Below are 7,290 nucleotides of genomic sequence, written 5' to 3'. Positions count from 1 at the left end.
GGCCTCCTGGAGGGCGCAGCGCCCTGGTCCCCTCTGACCTGCTCCCCGCCCCTTCTCCAAGCCCACCCACACCCGGCCGCTGCAGGTCCCTTCCGCACACGGCTGCTCTTTCTCCTCCACGGAGACATCAGCCCTGTGGGGCACTGGGTTTCTCCTGCTGCTGGACCTGGCCAGCTGGCGGCGAGGGCGGGCGGACAGCGGGCACTCACAGTGAGTTGGCACACGCTGTCTGCCGCCTGGGGGCAAAGGGGCTCTGCGGTCCTGAGGACGGGCCCACCCCACCCCAGCCCCCCGCCTGCAAGGTCCCCCACGGCCCGCGGAGCGCAGGAGGCTCGAGGCCACACCCCGCGTTTGCGCCTGTGAGCCGAGAGTGGGTTTCCATGTTACAATGGCTGGGAGAAGCCAAAGGACATTTTGTGAGGTGTGAAAGTTACCTGAATGCGCGTAAATGGGCACATGGCTTCGGGGCGCTAAGAGGCAGGGCAGCGCTGCCCCCAGCCACACCTCCCCCGAGGCCTCCTGGCCTCACAGCCCCCTCCCCAGCCGCCCTAGCACGAGCCCTCAGGGCAGTGGCCAAGGGCGGGGCCTGATGGGTGACCGTTTGTTGAGCAGATGGATGCACGTGTGGCTAGGTGGACGGACGGAGGGCAGATGGACAAGCCGGTGAGTGGAGGACAGGAGGACGGATGGACGGACGGGGGGTGGGCCGATGGATGGGTAACGGACGGACGGGGGGGTATGGGCAGACGTGAGAGGGATGGTCGAAGGGGGGACGGACGGGCGGACAGGCGGGCGATGTCAGCACTGACGTCAGTCACGTTCTCCACTTCTCTTGGCTCTGGGAAACCAGGAGGCTCCTGACTCCCCGCGGGGCAGGCCCCGGCCGCACCTTCGCGGGCGAGGGGCTCAGGACCGGGCGGCAGGGTGGAGGGGCTCGGCGGGGCGGCGTGTGTGAGCTCCGGGGTTAGGAGGAGACCGAGCAGGGCTGACGCCAGCTTCTCTGCACCCCGGGGAGTCCGGGGGCCGCGGCCGGGGTGTGGGGACGGAAGGGGCGGGCCGGAGGGGCGGCCCCAGGGCTGGGCCCCTACTGGGAACAGTAGCGTGGGGTGCACAAAGCTCTATCCCAGGGACTCCCCTTGGTGCGCCTCGAACAGTGAGGGGTGTCCCCAGCACACACCCCATTCGAGAATGCTGCGGCACAGGGCGCAAAGGCAGCGGCCACACGCGGCCGCGCCCACGCGGGCCCGGGCAGGGGCAGCAGGCGCAGCGCCCGTGGGCGGAGGGTGAGGCGGCGTGCCCACCGGCCAGGCTCCGCGGGCACCTCAGGGACCCAGAGCCACGGGACCTGCCCGGAAGGGGAGACAGACAGCGCTGCTGAGCGCCAGCCAGAGAACGACGAGAAGGGGGACCCAACTGCTTCATCGGGGCGCCCCACTGCGCCCACACGGCCCTGCAGCCCGGCTGGGGGCGGTTAGGACCCGGCTCTTTGTTTCCAAGGCTTTTTATGGCACTTTGGCCCCAGGGAGGAAAACTGTGAGCCCAAACAGCTTCGACCACCCAGGCTTTAAGGGAGGCCCAGGCCCCCCGCCCCCCGCCCAGGCGGCGACTCCCCTCTGGGGAAGCCCCGGCGAGCCTGGCAGCTGCGTCTGCCCGGCCCCCCGCTACTGCCTTCTGTGGGTGCCTCACCCGGGGCCGCCTTCTCTCGCCTCCTCTGGCAGAAGGGGGCCTGGGGCAGGCTCCCCCGAGGCCGAGCCCCGGGGAGGGGCTGCGAGCAGCCCCGTGCCTTGGCTCTGCAGCAGGACGCGGGTGGCGCGCAGGCTGTCCGTCTGGCACCTTCCTGTCACCACCACGACATTCGTTTCAAATCCGAGAAGTAAAATCTCCGAGCGAAGCCATGAACAAGGATGTCTCTTACAATAAACACATCAATGCTCATTTTCCTTATTATTCTACTTTTGGCTATTTCGTATAAAATCTTTAATTAAAGTTTTTCTTTGAAATTGTCATTATCAACCCAGAAGAAAGGGGGGAGAGCAACACAGCTGTGCAGCTATGAGGCGCTATTCAGGGCTAAATGGGCCGGAACGGGGGGAGGAGCTCGGCAGTTATGTTCTTAGCTTTGGCTCCGTATTCTCAATAGCACAGTCGAACTTGTCACTTTATGTCGATTCCATCTGTCTACGCGCTGCAGAGCACTGGCATCCCACCGTGAACATTTCCTATTTACCAGCTGGTAAAGATGAGCCAAACCAGATAGGAAAAAATTAGACTGCGTTCAGAAACTCATAAACACAAACTTCCAGTTCGGGGACATGTGGGAGGCGCAGAGGCCGGCACTGCTCACTTTTAACAAAGGCCTGGCCCCCGGCGCCGCCCGGGCTTCCACGCGCCGACTCGGGCCGCCCGCAAGGGCTGTGTGTGACGTGCGCATCGCAGGCGAACCCCGGTAAACGGAACAAGCTCACGTACAAAGGAATCTAGATGAAGTCTGCAAAAACAGGGCGAAGGGAACCAGGAGACAGAACTAAAGCCACCTCGACGTCGGAGCGGCTGGGGTGGAGCGGAAATCCAAAAATCCAGCTGTGGGCTCCCTGGTGGCCAAGAGGAGAAAGGAAACGCGCCCCAGGCCACGCAAACCTCTCCCCGCCTCTGATTCTCGTTTCTGCAATGCTTTCCAGAACAAATGGTTTAAAGATCTGCAGTAAGGAACCAGCTACTCGCTGGGCTTTTGGCAGAACTCAGACAGTGGCCCCAGGTCCCAACAGGGCTCTAAAGGTGCTCTGCACCCCCGGTCTCTCCTGGCTCTCTCGCCAGGCGGTGCTCACAGCACGGGAACGCCACGCCGCCGCTGCACCCCGTCCCCGACCCCCGCTTGCTCACAGGACAGAGCGACAGGCCAGGAGAGGCGCTCAAACGCAGGCGGCGACGAGAGACAAGTGCTCCCGACCCGACGACAAAGTGAAGTCAGCACTCGCGCCCACGGCGCTGCCCGCGGCCACCCCCCAGAGGCCGCCTCTGCCCTCGTGAGGCCGCACCAGAGACCCGAGGGCGTCACGGCTGGCCCCCCTTGCAACCCCCTCCTTCAAAGTCCTCCAGCCCTGTCAAGGTGGACCTACCCCAGCCCACTAGAGGAACACAGCTCTCCGGCAGGCGGCTCTGCGCGCCCCGGCCCCGGCCCCGCGGCCCGCCCCCCGGTGCATCCCAACACCTCAGCCGCTGCCACCCTGGCCCAGCCCAACCTCGTCTTCCTCACGAGCTGCTCCGGGCTGTTCCAACCGCACCCCACTTCCCCGACAGCACCGAGTTAGTTCATCCAGGAAACAGCCCGAGTTCATACCAGGATGCGTTCAAGGCACTGAAGTCACAGCAGAGAACGTGAAGGGATATTCCGGCCACAGAAGCGACCTCAGCCGCTGAAGTGTCAAGGAGAAATGCACATCGCACCTCTCCCTGGAGAAGTGTGGTGCGCTGAGCCCCCGCCAGTCTCGGGCCGGAGGGCGGGCGTGGGGGCGTCCTCGCCGCGGGGGTCCGGTGGGAGCCCCTCGCCTCAACAGGCCACGCTGGGCGTCAGGGGGCAGGCGGGGCAGGGCTGCAGGCCGGAAAGGCAGACACAGGGAGGCAGTGGGGGCAGAGGTGGAGGCGGGGTTCAGGGTGCGCTAGGGCCCCTGTGCCGGGACACTCGCGGTGAACGGAGGCGCTGCTTCCCAGAGCGGGCTGTCGGGGTGGGGGCTCCCTGGGCGGCGGCGAGACAGTCAGAGGTGCCACTCCGCTTGTGGACGGGGCAGCCGGGGGCCCCAGAGGAGCGGAGCTCTGGGCCTCAGCAGGCCGCCCTCTTGCGCTGCCCGCAGGTGGCCACACGCTCCCCGTCCCTGAACTGCCCCGGCGAACGCTCGCAGGGCCGTCTCCGGACGCAAATGCCCGGCGTGGTTTTCACCTCTTTAATTACCTTTGCTGGGGAAGCGCCACTGCTTCACGTCCTTGTGAACATGGTGACCACAGAGTTGCTCCCCGAAGTGCGGCGACCTGCGCCCTCCGCCTGGCTGCCCCCCACCCCGTCCACTTTGCTGAGCAACGCCCAGCTGAGTTTGCTTCTCTCTGTTCTCGAGCCTCCACAGACTGGGCAGGACGGTGCCCAGGCCACAGCTGAGGCCGCGCCCCGCCTGCCCTCACGGGGCTGGCCGGGCCCCGCGCCGCGCGTCAGGGCCGTGGCATCACGAAGATGCCAACTTGGCCGGAAATCATGACAAACGACGGTAGAATGGAGCCTTTTTGGAGTTTCCGGTGAAGCCTTCAGTGAATTAACAACAGAGTAACCAAAAATAGGTGCTGGGCTAGGAGTGTTTCCAGCGGCATTTTTTATAAAACGGCAACTGATTATTTTGTGACGCGCATTGCTCCCGATCGAAGTGTAAGCTCGGCTCTTCATCCCGCTGTGCAGACACACGTGGAGCAGAGCTGTGACATTAGTCATCACTATATTCAGCTATGATTGATGGGCTTTTCTGTGGGGAGGAAAAAATGCCTCAGATACAATCTGTCCCAACAGCTCTGCGATATGCTAATATTTTCTTGAGATGAAAGAGGAGATGTGTTCAAATACCTGCTATCAGCAGCAATTAATACGGAGCGCACCAAGTAGAGCTGATAAAAGCAGCGTAAGAGGCTGCTCCGAATTAACCGGAAGCCTCTGCGCTGGGGCAAGTGGCCTCCCTGGGGCCGGCCGGTCTTCTCGCCAGGCGCGGCCAGGGCCCGGCCGCCGCTCAAGCGCCCGTGGGGTGTTCTGCGTGGGACCGCCAGGACGGCCGCCCTCACCAACCGCTGTCTCTTTATCCCCTCAAGCCAGCACGGTTCAGCTTCCTGTTAGGGACCCCCCTTAAGGAAGGGCACGACCGGTCACTCTGTCCCTCCCCACAGGGTCACGGACCACGCACGCTGAGCAACCCTCGATCCTCACTAATTGCTTCGGAGAGAACAGGCAGCCCGCGGACACTCCAAGGCGCCCGGGGAAGGTGTACCGGACCCCCCAGCGTCCCACAGGCACGCCGGCCTCGGCCGGCAGGGCTGGCCACCTCCCTAGGGCCCGATGTGGGCAGTGCTGAGGCCGAGGGCGCGGCCTTCGTGAGCTGGCCTACTTGCCGTCACGCCCTTGCCGGAGACCCGCTCCCTACTCCAGTCTGGCAGCGCAGGTTGCCTGTGGGAGGCGAGGGGGTCGCGGTGCCGCCACACACGGGGCCCCCCGGTCAGAGCGGCTGCCCCTGTCGGTGACCGGGGGCTGGCTCAGACGGCTCTCGCCTCTGCCGAGCCTCGCGTGGGAAGCGGCAGAGGTGGAAACAGGGAAAAGACCAAATCTCTGTCAGCTGCCGAGGTCGAGCTCCAGGCTGGCCCACGCTCAGCGGCGGGCACCGAGCATGGAGGCGCCGGCCGGGCGCCAGCCGGGCACCGGCCATCTGGAGTAGAGGCGGCAGGCCATTCGCCCGCCCGCCAGCCCGGTGGAGACAGACCCTCGGGCCCAAGGGTCTCGGCACACGGGGCCAAGGTGCAGGAGCGGACCGCAAAGTGCGGCGCGTCTCGGTGTGGCGGCCGCCTGCCCTCGCCTGCGTGTCCCGGCTCTGCTCCTGGCCATCTTTCCTTGAGACAAGACTATGGACATTCGGGCCAGACGGCTGAGACCAAGATGGGGGTGGGGTAGGAGGAAAGCCAGGGGGAAGCCGCGGCCTCGTGGCGCAGGGGAGCGCCCGCCCGCGCTGGGCAGGCCGGTCAAGACCAAACTTGAGAGGAAAAGGCGTGAACACAGGGCCTGTGAGGCCGGCAGTTCCTCCGCAACCCTGCGGGTGCAGGCTCCCGGCCGCCCCGAGAGTGCTTCCCCGGGAGGCCCCGCTCCTCCTGTCTGGAGAGACGGGGCGCCCCCCACCCTCAAATCACCCAGGCTGGGGCCGGGGCTGGACGGCAGCCAGCCTGCCTTGCCTCGCTGGCGCGCAGGGGACGGCGGGAGGCTGCCTGCCTGGGTGTGACGACGGGCCGGGCTGCGGAGCCCACCGCCAGGCCAAGTTCACGGCCGGAGAAAGGGGAGCAAGGCCTGGGGCCGGGGGGCCGGGGTTGGGCGGGTTGGGTTGTTTTTTGGTTCCGGGGGTTTTGGCCCCCCGAGGCGTTCCGGTTTTGGTTCCCGGTTTCCGGGGGGTTTTTTGGGTTTTTTGGGTTCCCCCCGGCCTTGGGCCTTGTTCTTGAAACCAAGTTATTTAGCATTTCTTCCCCCCAAACCGTGCAGGTCAACCAGGTGTTCGCCGCCACGCACCAGCCCGGGCCGCGACTAGGGAGCACCCCTGGGGAGCACCGCACCGCTGCCCTGGGGAGCAGCCGAGGAGAGCGCCGGGTCCGTGCTGCATGTGGGGTGACTGCTGTGTCTGCACCCCACAGCCGGGGCCAGGAATGACGCTGGGTCTCGTCAGGCCGCCAGGTGGGTGCCGCGATCCTCATGCAAGTGAAGCAGCGGCGACGGCCCCCCCCCCCGGGAAACGAGCACCCCAGACGGAGCTCAGGTCTGACGGGTCGCAGGTCAGGTGTCCCCGGGGGCCAGGGCGGGGGCCATGGGAGCGCGTGGCGAGGAGCGGGCGCCCTGGGCAGCGTCACCGGCGTCCCCTGTCCCCAGGCTCCCCTTCCCCTCGCTCTTCGCAGACGCTGCGGGAAAGCCACAGGGTTTAAAGACTCTCGCAGGCAGGTGCCCCTGGTGCCAGCGAAGGGCGGGCACCTGTCAGCTTTCCCCGCCGAGGCCCCTGCTGGCCATGCGGGAGCCCTGCCCGCACATCCACACCAGCAGGCCGGGCAGCACCGGCCGCGACGTGCACGCTGAGGGTGGGCGTCACTGACAAAGAGCCGCAGGAGGCGGCCTGAAGGTCATCGGTCAGGGCACGCGCCTCGCACAGTGCCACGCGCTGACACAGCGGTCACGCCAGCACCCTGGAGCCCAAGCGCGAACTAAGCTCGGGGCCGCTCACGCTCAGTCACCGCGGGAGAGCAAATCTGCTGGTTCGATGGCATCGGCCAGGAAAATCTGGACAGACATTTTGTGGATTTCTGGCTATTTTTGATTTTGAAATGTATGAACATCTCAGAAGCGTTCAAAAAGGAAAGAGAATTTGTCACATTTCAAACCAACATATTGAAGCAAGTAAATGAGACCATCTACTCAGACTGCTCGCGAGCTGACAGCTCAGATGCATCCTGAAGCAGGGCTGGTTCCCAGCCCGGACGGCGAGCGCCCCCACCCCGCCCCCGGCCGGGTGCCGCTCCCCG

The 7,290-nt window shown here is 65.4% G+C and overlaps 1 protein-coding gene across 1 annotated transcript in view; it reads right to left on the bottom strand.

Moving 5' to 3' along the window:
• The window catches only part of EFCAB6 (EF-hand calcium binding domain 6), a 127,605-nt gene that overhangs the window by 101,719 nt on the left and 18,596 nt on the right, over positions 1-7,290 (bottom strand). The window lies entirely within an intron of this gene.

The sequence above is a fragment of the Condylura cristata genome, unplaced genomic scaffold (assembly GCF_000260355.1).
Source record: "Condylura cristata isolate star-nosed mole 26May11 unplaced genomic scaffold, ConCri1.0 scaffold00004, whole genome shotgun sequence".
In the NCBI taxonomy this organism is placed as follows: Eukaryota; Metazoa; Chordata; class Mammalia; order Eulipotyphla; family Talpidae; genus Condylura; species Condylura cristata.
Note: the sequence above shows the minus strand (reverse complement) of the source record. Positions and strands in the feature narration are given on the sequence as shown.